Source organism: Schistocerca serialis, chromosome 1 (assembly GCF_023864345.2).
Source record: "Schistocerca serialis cubense isolate TAMUIC-IGC-003099 chromosome 1, iqSchSeri2.2, whole genome shotgun sequence".
In the NCBI taxonomy this organism is placed as follows: domain Eukaryota; kingdom Metazoa; phylum Arthropoda; class Insecta; order Orthoptera; family Acrididae; genus Schistocerca; species Schistocerca serialis.
The window spans coordinates 533,444,514-533,461,638 of record NC_064638.1 but is presented as its reverse complement, the minus strand read 5'-3'; positions in this window follow the sequence as shown (position 1 = coordinate 533,461,638).

Here is a 17,125-nt window from a genome sequence, read left to right as displayed (position 1 = left end):
GGCAGCTAAGGGGGGGCGGGGGAGGGGAGGGTAAGAAATCCAGTGTGCACTCCGTGAGCATTCCGGGTGGAGTCATTCCTGATGTGGAAAGGGTCCTTCCAGATCCCATGAAGAGCACACAGTGCAGCCAGCTGCAGGTGGTGGCATATGTTGGCACTAATGACGTGTGTCGCTTTGGATCTGAGGAAATTTTCTCTGGATTCCAGCGGCTATCTGATTTGGTGAAGGCTAACGGTCTTGCTTACGAGATGAAGGCAGAGCTCACCATCTTCAGCATCGTTGACAGGATCGACTGCGGACCTTTGATGCAGAGCCGGGTGGAGGGTCTGAATCAGAGGCTCAGACGGTTTTGCGACCGTGTTGGCTGCAGATTCCTTGACTTGCGCCATAGGGTGGTGGGGTTTCGGGTTCCGCTGAACAGGTCAGGAGTTCACTACACTCAGCTGGCGGCTACACGGGTAGCGGAGGCTGTGTGACGTGGACTAGGCGGTTTTTTAGGTTAGAAGGCCCCAGGAACGTACGGAGTGGGCTGCAATCTCAAAAGTTGCATGGCAAATACAGGACGTGCTTGGATCATGGAACAGTCGGAATTGTAGTAGTAAATTTGTTGTAGTTGTGCTGGGAAAGTCCCTGAGCTTCAAGCGCTAATAGAAAGCACAGAAGCTGAAATCGTTATAGGTACAGAAAGCTGGCAAAAGCTTGAAATAAGTTCAGCAGAAATTTTTACGAAGTCTCAGACTGTCTTCAGGAAAGATAGATGAGGCAGAATTGGTGGTGGAGTGTTTGTGGCAGTCAGTAGTGGTTTATCTTGTAGTGACGTCGAAGTAGATACTCCATGCGAATTGGTATGGGTGGAGGTTATACTTAACAGCCGAACTTAGTTAGTAATTGGGTCCTTCTACCGACCCCCAGACTCCATTGATATAGTTGCTGAACAGTTCAGAGAAAATTTGAGTCTCGTAAGAAATAAATACCCCACTTATACGGTTATAGTTGGTGGGGACTTCAACCTTTCCTCGATATGTTGGCAAAAATACTTGTTCAAAACCGGTGGTAGGCAGAAAACATCTTCCGAGATTGTCCTAAATGCTTTTTCCGAAAATTATTTTCAGTAGTTAGTAGTTAGAAATTAGTGAAGTTCGCTGGCAGGAGGAACAAGACTTTTGGTCAGGCGAATACAGGGTTATAAATACAAAATCAAATAGGGGTAATGCCGGGATAGCTTTAATAACGAATAGGAAAATAGGAGTGCGGGTAAGCTACTACAAACAGCATAGTGAACGCATTATTGTGGCCGACATACACACGAAGCCCACGCCTACTACAGTAGTACAAGTTTATATGCCAACTAGCTCTGCAGATCACGAAGAAACTGAAGAAATGTATGATGAAATAATAGAAATAATTCAAATAGTGAAGGGAGACGAAAACTTAATAGTCATGGGTGACTGGAATTCGGTAGTAGGTAAAGGGAGAGAAGGAAACTTAGTAGGTGAATATGGATTGGGGCTAAGAAATGAAAGAGGAAGCCGCCTGATAGAGTTTTGCACAGAGCACAATTTACTCATAGCTAACACTTGGTTCAAGAATCATAAAAGAATGTTGTATACATGGAAGAAACCTGGAGATACTGACAGGTTTCAGATAGATTATATAATGGTAAGACAGAGATTTAGGAACCAGGTCTTAAATTGTAAGATATTTCCAGGGGCAGATGTGGACTCTGACCGCTATCTATTGGTTATGAACTGTAGGTTAAAACTGAAGAAACTCCAAAAACGTGTGAATTTAAGGAGATGGCACCTGGATAAACTGACTAAACCAGAGGTTGTATGGAGTTCCAGGGAGAGCATAAGAGAACAATTGACAATAATGGGGGAAAGAAATACAGTAGAAGAAGAATGTGTAGCTTTGAGAGATGAAGTAGTGAAGGCAGCAGAGGATGTAGTAGGTAAAAAGACGAGGGCTAGTAGATATCCTTGGGTAACAGAAGAAATACTGAATTTAATTGATGAAAGGAGAAAATATAAAAATGCAGTAAATGAAGCAGACAAAAAGGAATTCAAACGTCTCAAAAATGAGATCGACAGGAAGTGCAAAATTGCTAAGCAGGGATGGCTAGAGGACAAATGTAAGGATGTAGAGGCTTATCTCACTAGTTGTAAGATAGATACTGCCTATAGAAAAATTAAAGACACCTTTGGAGAAAAGAGAACCACTTGTATGATATCAAGAGCTCAGATGGAATCCCAGTTCTAAGCAAAGAAGGGAAAGCAGAAAGGCGGAAGGAGTATACAGAGGGTCTATACAAGGGCAGTGTACTTGAGGACAATATTATGGAAATGGAAGAGGATGTAGATGAAGATGAAATGGGAGATGTGATACTGTGTGAAGAGTTTGACAGAGCAATGAAAGACCTGAGTCAAAACAATGCCCCGGGAGTAGACAACATTCCATTGGAACTACTGACGGCCTTTGGAGAGACAGTCCTGACAAAACTCTACCATCTGGTGAGCAAGATGTATGAGACAGGCGAAATACCCTCAGACTTCAAGAAGAATATAATAATTCCAATCCCAAAGAAAGCAGGTGCTGACAGATGTGACAATTACCGAACAATCAGTTTAATAAGTCACGGATGCAAAATACTAACGCGAATTCCTTACAGACGAATGGAAAAATTGGTATAGGCCGACCTTGGAGAAGATCAGATTGGATTCCGTAGAAATATTGGAACACGTGAGGGAATACTGACCCTACGACTAATGTTAGAAGCTAGATTAAGGAAAGGCAAACCTACGTTACTAGCATTTGTAGACTTATAGAAAGCTTTGACAATGTTGACTGGAATACTTTCTTCCAAATTCTGAAGTTGGCAGGGGTAAAATACAGGGAGCGAAAGGCTATTTACAATTTGTACAGAAACCAGATGGCAGTTATAAGAGTCGAGGGGCATGAAAGGGAAGCAGTGGTTGGGAAGGGAGTGAGACAGGGTTGTAGCCTATCCCCAATGTTATTCAATCTTTATATTGAGCAAGCCATGAAGGAAACAAAAGAAAAATTCGGAGTAGGAATTAAAATCCATGGAGAAGAAATAAAAACTTTGAGGCTCGCCAATGACATTGTAATTCTGTCAGAGACAGCAAAGGACTTGAAAGAGCAGTTGAACGGAATGGACAGTGTCATGAATGGAGGGTATAAGATGAATATAAACAAAAGCAAAACGACGATAATGGAATGTAGTCGAATTAAGTCGGGTGATGCTGACGGAATTAGATTAGGAAATGAGTCACTTAAAGTAGTAAAAGAGTTTTGCTATCTGGGGAGCAAAATAACTGATGATGGTCGAAGCAGAGAGGATATAAAATGTAGACTACGAATGGGAAGGAAAGCGTTTCTGTAGAAAAGAAATTTGTTAACATCGAGTATAGATTTAAGTGTCAGGAAGTTGTTTCTGAAAGTATTTGTATAGAGTGTAGCCATGTATGGAAGTGAAACATGGACGATAACTAGTTTGGACAAGAAGAGAATAGAAGCTTTCGAAATGTGGTGCTACAGAAGAATACGGAAGATTAGATGGGTAGATCATATAACTAATGAGGAGGTATTGAATTGGATTGGGGAGGAGAGAAGTTTGTGGCACAACTTGAGTAGAAGAAGGGATCGTTTGGTAGGACATGTTCTGTGGCATCAAGGGCTCACCAATTTAGTATTGGAGGGCAGCGTGAAGGATAACAATCGTAGAGGGAGACCAAGAGAGGAATACACTAAACAGATTCAGAAGTATGTAGGATGCAGTAGGTACTGGGAGATGAAGAAGCTTGCACAGGATAGAGTAGCATGGAGACCTGCATCAAACCAGTCTCAGGACTGAAGACCACAACAACAACAGTTAGTCCACGAACCCACGCGAATTGTAAATGGTTGCGAAAACACACTTGACCTCTTTGCCACAAACAATACAGAGCTAATAGATAGCATCATGACTCATAGAGGGATTATTGATCGCAAGGTCCTTGTAGCTAGGCTCAATACCGTTTCTTCCAAATCCACCTGAAACAAACGCAAAATAATGTTATTTAAAAAAGCGGATAAAGTGTCACTAGAAGCCTTCCTAAGAGACAATCTTCATTCCTTCCGAGCTGACTATGCAAATGTAGACGAGATGTGGCTCATATTCAAAGACATAGTAGCATCAGTAATTGAGAGATTCATACCTCATAAATTAGTAAGAGATTGAACTGATCCCCCATGGTACACAAAACAGGTCCGAACGCTGTTGCAGAGGCAACGGAAAAACATGCGAAGCTCAGTAGAACGCGAAATCCCGAAGATTGGCTACAATTTACAGACGCGCGAAATTTGGCACGAACTTCAATGCGAAATGCCTTTAATAGGTTCCACAACTATACATTGTCTCGAAATTTGGTAGAAAATCCGAAGAAATTCTGGTCGTATGTAAAGTACAGAAGCGGCAAGACGCAGTCAATACCTTCGCTTCGCAGTGCCGATGATACTGTTACCGACGACTGTGCCGCTAAAGCGGAGTTATTGAACGCAGTTTTCCGAAATTCCTTCACCAGGGAATACGAATGGAATATTCCAGAATTTGAAACACGAACACCTGCTAGCATGAGTTTCTTAGAAGTAGATACCTTAGGGGTTGCGAAACAACTCAAATCGCTTGATACGGGCAAGTCTTCAGGTCCAGATTGTATACCGATTTTTAGATTACGCTGATACAATAGCTCCCTCCTTAGCAATCATATACAACCGCTCTCTCACCGATAGATCTCTACCTACAGATTGGAAAATTACGCAGGTCACACTAGTGCTTAAGAAGGGTAGTAGGAGTAATCCATCGAACTACAGACCTATATCATTTACGTCGGTTTGCGGTAGGGTTATAGAGCATATACTGCATTCAAACATTATGAATCACCTCGAAGGGAACGCTCTATTGATACGTTATCAGCATGGTTTCAGAAAACATCGTTCTTGTGCAACGCAGCTAGCTCTTTAATCCCACGAAGTAATGGCCACTATCGACAGGGGTTCTCAAGATGATTCCATATTTCTAGATTTCCGGAAAGCTTTTGACACCGTTCCTCACAAGCGACTTCTAACCAAGCTGTGGGCTATGGGGTATCGTCTCAGTTGTGCGACTGGATTCGTGATTTCCTGTCAGGAAGGTCGCAGTTCGTAGTAATAAACGGCAAATCATCGAGTAAAACTGAAGCGATATCAGGTGTTCCCCAGGGAAGCGTCTTGGGTCTTCTGCTGTTCCTGATCTATATAAATGACCTGGGTGACAATCTGAGCAGTTCTCTTAGGTTGTTCGCAGATGATGCTGTAATTTACCGTCTAGTAAGGTCATCTGAAAACCAGTATCAGTAGCAAAGCGATTTAGAAAAGATTACTGTATGGTGTGGCAGGTGGCAGTTGACGCTAAGTAACGAAAAGTGTGAGGTGATCCACATGAATCCCAAAAGAAATCCGTTGGAATTCGATTACTCGATAAATAGTACAATTCTCAAGGCTGTCAATTCACTAAGTACCTGGGGGTTAAAATTACGAACAACTTCAGTTGGAAAGACCACATAGATAATATTGTGGGGAAGCGAGCCAAAGGTTGCGTTTTATTGGCAGGACACTTAGAATATGCAACAAGTCCACTAAAGAGACAGCTTACACTACACTCGTTCGTCCTCTGTTAGAATACTGCTGCGCAGTGTGGGATCCTTACCAGGTGGGATTGACGGAGGACATCGAAAGGGTGCAAGAAAGGGCAGCTCGTTTTGTATTAATACGTAATAGGGGAGAGAGTGCGGCAGATATGATATGCGAGTTGGGATGGAAGACATTAAAGCAAAGATGTTTTTCGTCACGGCGAGATCTGTTAACGAAATTTCAGTCACCAACTTTCTCTTCCGAATGCGAAAATATTTTGTTGAGGCCATCCCACATAGGTAGGAATGATCATCAATATAAAATAAGAGAGATCAGAGTCGAACAGAAAGCTTTAGGTGTTCGTTTTTCCTGCTCGCTGTTCGGGAGTGGAATGGTAGAGAGATAGTATGATTGTGGTTCAATGAACCCTCTGCCAATCACTTAAATGTGAATTGCAGGGTAATCATGTAGATGTAGATGTAGAGGGTGATTGTTTAAATATTCTTCCTTATCGCTATATCTACTGCAGTTTTCACAGTACCTCTTGTTTTCTGTACATTCATGTTTCCACATTTTGCATAATACTCCATCTTTTTTCTCTATTTTACATCTATGTTCGTCTTTGTTGTTACATGGTTTGTTACTTTTATTATAGCAATACACGATCCTAGGAAAGCTATCATACTGTCAAAGTGGTTGTTATCTTTGTAGAGGTAAATCTTTCTTTCTCAGGACATTTATAGATAACTGATTTGAAATTCTCTGTACATACAACATTTACTTGTATATCCATCAATTCTTCAATATTTTTAATGTCATCTAGAATAAACCCTTCTTCATTGTATTCACCCAACTGATTACATTATAAGTCAGTTAACAATTTGTATTTATTTTCTTCTCTAATTTTCTTAATCTCATCCGTAGTTAGTTCTCTACCCAAAATGTTATTTGTATAGTATGTTAATGCAACTACTACTGCTCTATGACAGCACATATCATCATCATTTTTAATTCTTGTGACGCATCTCCTGTCTTGTCTTCCACAAGATTTATTATTTTTTTCCCTCTATCATCTAGTCCTCTAGCAATTGCTATCATCTGAATGTTAAATGAGTTATCTGCTATATCAACAGTCTCATCAGGTGTTAAGATATCTCTCATTGTATTGCACAAAACTTGAACACATCCTCGAGTGTTATCTGATGCTTTGTATCCTGTTGAAATTCGATAAAACACTTTTCTGTTGTTATTGTTAAATTCAACTTATTTCCTGAAATTTGTTCTCTTTTTAGCTACATCAACCATAGAATTGTGTGCTTTCATTATACAATCTGTTTTATCACTGACAGTACTTAGTTTGGATATACTGACAAGATCAAAAACGATTTGGTAGTCAACAGACCATATTTTAAAGTTTTCATAAAATCTCGATTTAGTTTCTTTAATCTCAAATAAATACTGTTTAGATGGCTCATCTCAATTTCTTGGTCACATAATTTGCTACTTAACGAATAAATCTGATCCAGTCTCACTTTTTTTTCTTGTCTCATTGGTCAAGCTTTTTCAATAACATCATCATCAAATATGTGAAAATAATTTATGTTAGGTACTCATTTAGGCCTTGATCTAGTGTTTTGGAATAGTTCTGCATGGAATTTAAACTACTGTAACCCAACAGCATTAACTAACTCTGATTTCTTTAATTTACTGTATCTGGTAATACCAAGATTTTTAGCTCTAGCTTTAAGTTCATGTCCTTTCAAATTATTGAGAGTTCTTGTAGGAGGAAGTAAATTATTTGAAACGATGAAATTAATGAAATCAGCTTCCCTATACCTGTTATAAACTCATAAAGTATTCCTTCTGCAATAATCATAAAGATGAGTGACTGTAAACACCCTGGCAGGCTTGCACTTATTTAAGGACAGAAAACATAGGTTTGCAAAAATGTAGTGATTGCATTTTCAGTTCTTTGATGTCTCTATTTGTCCATAAATGTTTACTGAGACCACTTTTCCACACTTACACACTTTTCTTTTTTCACATATCTTCTAGTTGACAAAGTTTGAATCTACTTCACATCTTGTCCCAAGACATGTGAGTAAAGTAAACACAACTGAATACTTTAATTTCTTGACAATCCACACATTTCTACAACGAGTTTCACTTTGTCATTCTCTATTTACTCCTGTTGATTGCAAAAACAAAGAAAATCTTTCACATCCTTAAACTTTTCGAAAGGATTCTTACAATAGGTACAAACTGTTTAAAACGTTCTTTTTTTAATATTATATGTATTTCTTCCTAGCATTTTATAACGTTCTTTATACAAACACTTCCACATATTGAAAGAATTTTTTCATTACGTTTATTAAAATTATTCTGTAATAAATGAATCCTCTCTCTTGTTGCTGTATTACAGATACATATGTAGATAAGGTATTTACATTCCTAATTTTACCCTATTGCTAGTATTTTTACTGTCTAATTTTAATCTCATTTATGAGTTTGCAGTACAATAAGCACTTCATAAAAAAAGAAATTGTAATCTTTAATGACACACAATTAAGGAAATTTGAGATGGAATACCAGGTGCTAAATAGTTTGCCTCTGAAAAATTAACAGAGTGTTATAGAATTTTAGTGGCCGGCATCATGACAACTGAAAACATTAAACAAATAGAATGAGGTTTTATTAAGTATGGAATTTCAGGTTTCCTCTATTCTAGGGCCTAAATTTTTAGTCTGTGCCTTTTTAAAACAAATTCCAGGAGATAAAAATTTGAGCACTGCAACTGTAGGAAGAAATAAAGGCCATTATCTCGAATTTCGCAAACAAAAATTATATTTTCATATACAGAGTGCTATAGAATTTAAATTTATCTACCATAATTTTGTTCTATATAAATGGATATTCCACTGAAGAGGCTAATTAATGCAAGAAATTTTTATTTGTTTAAAATGATTAGTAAGCTAGAAGTAAATGAATTGTATGACATTACTGATAATGATCATTTAAAAACTAGATGTAGGGAGACAATTTGTATGGAGCTTGATAGTAAATTTAAAATTATGTTGCCAGATAGGTTTAATAAAACAAAAAGTACCTGGGACTTTAAATTTTTTTAAGTCGGTAATATTAAACCAAAGTGTAAAGGAATGAAGATAACTGAGAGTAATGTTAACGACTATCACAATCTGGAGTTCATTACTTGAATACATTTTTATTGATTTTATTTTTTATATCTTGTTTCTCTGGGTGGTAGGTTTTCTCAGTAAATAATCCCCTAGTGCACTCAACCTACCCAGTTACTACCTGACCCTTGAAGCTTTACTTGGTCAATTCTTTGGTTGTAAATGTAGGCTGTAATATTGTACTATGACGCTAGCTGTCATTTGAAAATTTGTCCCGCCATAATATTGTTTTTCCATTCTGGTTTGTACCTAGTCATTAATGTTCTAATGAATCAGTGGCTGGTCATAAATACAGCCGAACCAGTTATACTAAGGCACAGGTTGCTGTGAAACAAAGGCTGGACATTGTGGCTAGATTTAGATGTTAACCATTTCAATTCTATAATTGTAATTGCATTTCTCAGTCATTAGTTATAATCTGAACAACCTGTTGTATTAAGCCATGTGTTGCTGCGTTTGAAAGACCAGGTCATTATTAATATATTTTGACGCTATTTTGTCTAAAATTGACATAGTGAGACTGTGGCTGTGAATTAATGTAGGTTGATTCTTACAAAGAAGAAGACAGCAGCCAGCCACTATTAATACTGCTATCTATTTAAGTAAATAGCGCTATTTACTTCAATAAATACTGGTATTAATAGTGGCTGGTTTCTGTCTTCTTCTTTGTAAGAATCAACCAACATTAATGTATTTTAGCTGGATCTTGTGGTTCTGCCAAGTGAGTTCTCTTGTAATAAGTGTTCACAAGTAATGTTTTAAGACGTTCCTTCAGAGCAGTCTCAATAACTATCAGTTTAACTTTGAAAATATTAACACCCAACTGTCACCAGGGCTTTAGTCAAAAATTAAATTGTCAGGAAGGGCCTGTTGGGATCCAGTCGCACTTTGGTTGCCAATCGAAATTAAGAGGTTGATTGCTTTGAAGTAAGCGTTATTATTGTCATATTGTTTCCTAATCTGTTTAATCTTTAAGCACAGGTGTGCATCTTAACTCCGAACCTTTCGACATACAGCTTTCTAATTAAAAGTTGTCATCTGCTTTGAGTAATTGGATCACTCTTTTCATAAATGGTGCTTACATAGTTTTCATATATTGCAGGAGGGCATTTAATAAGACAGACTGTGTCCAGTGTGGTAGTAAACACCGCTGTGTCACCCGATAATGGGCAGGCTGGAGTTCCGGCCGTATTTTAATCATTGTCACATTTTTTTTCTGTTTTATGATACAGCACTTCAGATTTCTTTTGCAAAAGCTTAGTCAGCTTAAGGTTTAAGGTCAAAAGAATGTTGCAAATTTGTTAATTTTAGTAAAGAAAATGATATGGTTATGTAATGTTCAAGAAACAAGTCGTGTGAAGAAAAGTTGTATTGATGGGTCCTCCTTTCCAAGTTTTCCTTAATCCGGTAAGTACCACGTATCTTTGGTAGCAGAGCGTGATTCTCGACCCGTTAGTGGGGGGTTGTCACGAGTTTCATTTCACACAACCTACTTCAGTTCAAATTTTGTATTTTATTCTTTTGGGACATTGTCTAATTATTCTGTTTTGTTCACATCCGCACCATGGATCCATCTCAGTGTCCCAGTATTTCACACCTAACAGGATGAGCTCGAGTATCAACTGAACCTTAGGTAACAAAATCTTCACGGTAGGGTGGGGAAGCTAGCAGCCAGGCTACGGGAAACATTGTAAACACCAGTCTCCGTTTCTGTCAGCACGGTTGGCGGGGTGAGCCAAAATTTACAGACTATTATGGTAGTATTGCATTAGTTACAAGAAAATCTCTCCTTTCTCCAAAATAATCAACAAACAGTGAGGCAGGTGAAGCACATTCACGCACAATTAGTCCACCTGGGCAATAGAGTAAAGGATCTTAAACTTATAGATCCGAGCCCTGGGCAGTTAGCACGTGTCATTAGGTTAAATAATCTTTTGTTTGATTTGTAAATCAAAACTGAAGCTTTAGAATTAGAAAGTGGGGCTGATAACATGTTTAGAATCTGTTTCTCACAATCCAATAGCCGAAAGTGGATCCGTCGCCAGAGGTTCAAGCGATCGGTCTGGGGAATATTTTGCCTGCCTCCTTAAACGGATGATGTGTCTCGTAAATAATATTCGGGAATTGTTAATTGAAACCTTAGAAAATATACAACAGATATCGTGCCTGCTAGTTAAGTTTGAGTCACATGCTGACGGAGTAAGGATCTCCCATCACGTGGTACTTTTCGCACTCTACCCGTTACCACGCGGTAGCTTATCTTTTATCCGAAACCTTACAGCAGGGTAACACGAAAGAGCTACAGTGGTAGATATTATTGGTACGTGCAGGACTCCCACGAATCGTTGTTTGAATATGTAGAGCGGGTTCGTGAGGCAGTATTCGCACTACGTACGGATGTTCCCGAGGCGAATTTAGTTGCTAATGTATTGGAAGGTATTCAGCCCGAAGGTGGGTCTCGTATCGCACTCTTTTCTTGTCCGGTCACTATACGTAAGTTCGAGAATCTGGTTAAACCGCTTATGAAATTGTCCTTTGCCGACAACTAGCGGAATGAGTTAATAGGGAACATCAAAACTTATCTACCTGCGGTCCAGAGGGTAGCATGGTAGAGAGAAGGTGCGGGTCAATGAAATTAGGGGCTTGTTTTCGATGCGGCTCACGTGACCATTTAGTACGAGACGCCCGGTTCCGAGGACGCCTCGCGCTGAGAAATTTCGCCAGGCGGGGGTGGGTCGCATCCTCGGAGACAGGGATTGTGTAGGCACCCACCACGCTTACCTTACCATTTGTATGTGCTGCTGTAGGGCATGAGCCATTGTGAGGGTTACTAGATTCAGGCAGTTTTGAGCCACTCCTTCACTACGAGTGGTTTACAGAATACGGTCACTTACGTAGATTATCTCCAGTACGTCCCTCGATTGAGATGTCAGGAGGCCAACGGCCAAGAGTAACCTGTGTGCAGGTAAATCTTTCCGTGTGTGAATTTTCAATTCCTGTCAAGTTATTGGTCAACGGACTGATGCCTGACTTAATACTAGAGTATGATTTCATCCTTAAGACCGATATGGTCTTTCTTAGACTTTGGTACCCAGACCATTTAATTCAAATTTTTCCCCAAAGATCGAATAGGCTTTTGTTTATATAATCATGAGGGGATAGAACGTGACACCAGTAGTAACATTCGCCTGCTAGTGATAGAGCACCTCTCTAATCAACAAGGAAAACAGTTAAGTGAACTTTTGTGAGAATTTCCTGACGTACTTTGTGACAGGTTGGAGGTCACAGAGGTAATTAGATACCATATTCAAGCCATGGATGAGGTGAGAGTTCGCCAGTCTCCATATCGCTTGTCACCACCTAAGAGAAAGATACTGCGGCACAAAATCGAGGGCTTGTTAAAAGGCGGAATGATAAGACAGTCCGCTTCCCTATTCTTCCCCCCCCCCCCCCCCCCGCCCCATTTTCTTAGTACCTAAAGATCAGAGTCAAGATTTCCGACCTGTGATTGATTATAGGCCTCTCAGTAAAAAGGTGATCTTGGAATCGGTGCCATTGCCTAATCTCTACAACTGTTTCACCTGGCTTTCTGGAGCATCTTGTTTTACGGTTCTAGATCTTAATCTGATACCCTTACCCGAGGAATCTAAGCATCTCATTGCCTTTGACACGAATTGGAATTTATATGAGTTTAACCAGGTTCCGTTTGGTTTGTCAATCGGTGCAGCAGTTTTATCCCGTTTATTGGATAAAATTTTAGGTGATTTAAAGTTTAATTTTGTCTTCAATTATTTGGACAATGTGGTCATATTCAGTGCTTCCTTTGAAGAGCATTTAGATTACATCCAGAAGATACTATCCAGGCTCAGGGACGCGGGCCTGACTGTGAAACCTTCAAAGATAACCTTGGCTAAGCGCCAGGTGTCGTTTTTGGGTCAGTTGGTGTCCGGGGACGGAATTAACATCGATCGGGAATTTTCTGCAGCCACGAAATAAGAGGTAGGTTGTCCGATTTGTATTGATGGCTAATTATTTCCGCACATTTGTCCCAAACTTTGCGCAATTTGCAGCTCCGTTAAATTTGTTACTCAGAAATAATGAGAAATTCGTTTGGCCTGAAAGTCAGCTGCTATTTCCAGTCCACCGGTTTACCTCAAAATGTAGAATGTGATTCACCATGAGGGTATTAGGCTTTCAACGGGGGTTTATCGCACGAGTCCTGTTGCTAGTCTATGTGTCGAGGCTGGAGAGCCTCCGCTGTCCATTCAGCGTCTTCTCCTCGTGGTACGGCAAGCATACAGGGCCAAGTCCACTCCTATATCGTTGACGTCCAACACCTTTTCCCAGCCAGCACTGGAGCGCCTCTTCTGCCACCGTCCGAAGGCAACATAGCCGTTTGGCATCCATGCAAAGGAGAGTCTCGAGTCAGTACACCTGGAGGACATTAAGGTCCTCAACCAGGGATGGAGTAGGGGATCTCCCTGACTAGTACAAAGGCCGAGATTACTTCTTGATCTGGGTGCTTACAAGAAGAATTGTACCACGGACCACCTTTTTAAAATTAAATTTACTGAGATTTTAGACCGCCATTCAGATTTTATTACTGTTTACACGAATGGGTCCAAACAGGGGGATTTTATGGGCTGCTCTGCTGTGTTTCCCGGTACTGTCCGTAGGATAGGGCTCCCAGAGCAGTTCTCAGTTTACTGTGCAGGACTGATTGCCATTCTGAAAGCATTGGAGCATATGCGACGACATCATGGCAAGAAATTCATCATCTGCTTAGATTCCCAAAGTGCTCTACACGCTCTCGAACAGATGTACCCAGCAGATCGGATGGTGCAAGAAGTGCAGGACGCACTCCTGCTCTTGCAAAAGCAGGGTAAGGATGTAATTTTTTGCTGGGTTCCAGCACACATCGGAATTTCTGGAAATGAACTTGCAGACGCGGCTGCCAAGGAGGCTTGCTCCATCCCACCTCCTGCTCGCTGTTCCGTCCCCCTGCAGGCAGGCAATAACATCATTCGTGACTCGGAAGGTCATGCGTTGGTGGGAGGCTCAGTGGCTGGAAGTGAGGGATAATAAGTTGCAAGCGGTGAAGGACTCTGTCCGACCGTGGCTTACCTCCTTCCGACCACGACGAGGTGAGGAAGTCGCCCTTACACGGCTTCGCATAGGACATTGTCCATTGACACATGGTTTCCTGTTACGTAGTGAGGAGCCACCAACGTGTCAGACATGTGGGACACAGCTGTCGATACGACATACTTTAACTGAGTGTGTTTTATATGCGGGTAAGTTTCCCACCAGACATGCCCTCTATTTTAACTAATAATGAGGCGAGTGTGGCTAGAGTTTTCCTTTTTTTGTGTGATGTCTGGACTTCTTCCCAAAATATTGGGATTGAGATCTTAATGTGTTGTAAAGTGGTTTGGTCAGCCATTATTTCTAAGTGGTCACCCGGCCATAGTTAATTATTTTTACCTGTTTTGTACCGGTATTTTATTTTTAGTTTTATATACCTATTTTGATGTGCTGTGTCCAATCTTGAAATTTGAGCATTTACAATTCTCGCAAAGGTCGGCTCTGAATTTATCCTTGTTTAACAGCTCTTGGCTGCACTCGTCAACATTCTGGGAATGGGCGCTGATAACCTCGTTGTTGTGCGCCCTAAAAAACTAATCGTCATCATCATCATCAAAGAAGGCCAAGTGTGGGAAATAACTCGTAGAGTCGCATATATTTATACAGTGGTTGGAGAGAGTGCTACGAACAACATAGGCCTATTAGAAATGCTGAATAGTGGGGCTTGAGTGTGGGAGTAGGGGTGCGACAGAAGGTCAAGTTTGAACGTTTTTCTAGAATAACTCGAAAACTACCCCGGGACAAAATTTAAGTACATTAAACTTCCTACAAAAAGGATCACGTTAATTTCCTCTATAGGACTAATAGTTTGGACGCAGCGAGTATTAATTGACGAATTTTGCTAATATGCCTTTTTGCTGCACACGCTTGTTGCTTGCTTGCGCACTGGAAAGGATTTTATAGATTGAGAGTAATATTCGGATCTTTGTTGTGGCCAAAGACGTGTTTGTTGAGTATGGACATTGTGGAATAATTAAGTCTGTGTTAAGTTTGTCAGTGTTTAAATAAGCCATTTTACAAAAATAGTAAATTAAAGTGTTTATTGGCCTCTTTCATTTTATTTTTGCACCTTTTGAGTTTAGTTGACCAAACCCTTCCATCAAATTTCTCTGTAAAAACAGCAGTAAATGTTGCAGTTATAATGACCATGCATTGCACTCTGCATGGATCGCAGTATTGCTTTTGAAATACATCTAGCATGTTGTCGATGACGCAGTTGCAACGGCAAGACGAGGTAGGTTATCCGTGGCGTACAAGAGCATTATACGGTAGAATAGATTTTAGGAGTCCAAGAATATTTTGAAACTCGCAGTCAGATACTTGAGAGCTGCTATGTAGTTGCATTATTATTACTGCGAATGATTGTTGAATTATTGATAGAGAGGTAACTATGTCTAGTTTCGTACGTGCTCTAGCAGAGCGAACAATAATTACAAATACACACGAGTTGCAGGAGAAAAATAACTTCGAGCTAATTTCACCTGCGTGCATAGATTGGCGTTGATATTTGAAGCAGAGTGCTTTTATGGTCTGAATGTGGCAATGACCGAAACCGATAATTTTCAACTGTCCGATTTATGTGAACAAGATGAACCTTTACAAATAGTGCCGCAAGATGATCGTGGACTCATTCACAGAATTTATGTCTTAAGTTTATGGTAAGGTTTCTTGGTTAAATGCGCCGTCTTCCAGGTGAACAGCTGATGGAAATACAGGTATGTACCGCCTCCTCTGGGGACAGTATCATATTACGGAAACGTTCACCTGGGCTTACAAGGGACCTGTGGTAATACCTGAAGACGCCATAACAGCTATGGACGAAGTGATTATTATTTGAGGTTTTTTCCGAACGGGGTGGCATACTCAACGTCATTCTTGTCACAAGGCAATAATGGTTTCATTAGCTTCATAGCGAACTCCTGTGGATGCCTTGAATAGGAAATTCGCCTTATCTGGACCCAGTGGAACAGATTCGGGACGCTACCAGTCATCATTACCACGCTCATGCGTCGCTGACCCGTAATTTACGCGAACCGCGTGCACACATCTTGCAACCCAGAGATTTATCGAGGCTTCTCAGAATACGTGTCCTTGTCTCAGTAGCTGCCCAGCCCGGTCCCACTACAAAGAGAGAGAGAGAGAGAAATTAACATAAAATCATAGCCGCGTTTCCAATCACTGATTCGGACTGCTTATGTAATTATGAGTTAAATGACGGGAGGCTGTTCACCAATTACTTAAAAAGTCGACGAATTTAAAACATGCATAGTAACCATCCAAAGCTATCGACAGTTTCGTAAGTAGAGGACTGTCGAATGTTGAGAGCAATTTTCGCGATCACTATTCATTTAATTCATTAAATACAGAAGCTCCATTGGCCATTACTTCCAAATTCAAATCAAGGTGATGGTGGCGTGGACGGACACCAGCCTTTTCCGTGGTCAGAGGGCTGTTCGCGCCACCCCAGGACCACCAGATTGTGCGTGGGCCCAACTGTTCCTCAGCATAAAGCTTAAGTGACAATCAATATTTCCTCCCACTGTCGTGAGGACTACAGCAAGCCTTTTGCTATTGAAGGAAGCACACGGTTGTGCGACGTCCGAGGTAAAAAGAAAAGGTACGTATCACTTCTCGACTAGCACTGGTGCTACGGCTGCTACCTGTTTCGTGTGCATGGGTTAATTTGCAACACCTCGGAAGCCACCATGCATAGTTACATTTAGCTTTAACCAAGACATTCGTGGTAGAATGTTCGTAGCACATCCGTCTCTCATTAAACTACAAATATGCAATTTGTACTCAGAGGAATTAGCTTCACGGTAGCTTCTGTGCTAGAACACTAAGTTTGTGGCGCTGCCCCTCTCTGCTTGCTCACGATTAGTTATTACTCATAGCTCATTAGTTTACTCCCTGATTCTGAAGTTTCAAGACTCTTCTCGAATTTCCTGATCAGTACTCGCTGCAGGCACTGGACAACGGCTTTTTTCTGTTTACGTACCTCAGGTGGTAATAACGGAACCCTAATAGGATCAGTTTGTTGCCCGTCTCCTTGTCTGTCAGTCTGTCTCTCTGTTCGACTGTTCAAAACCCTTTCCTTAGAAACGGGCAGACATATC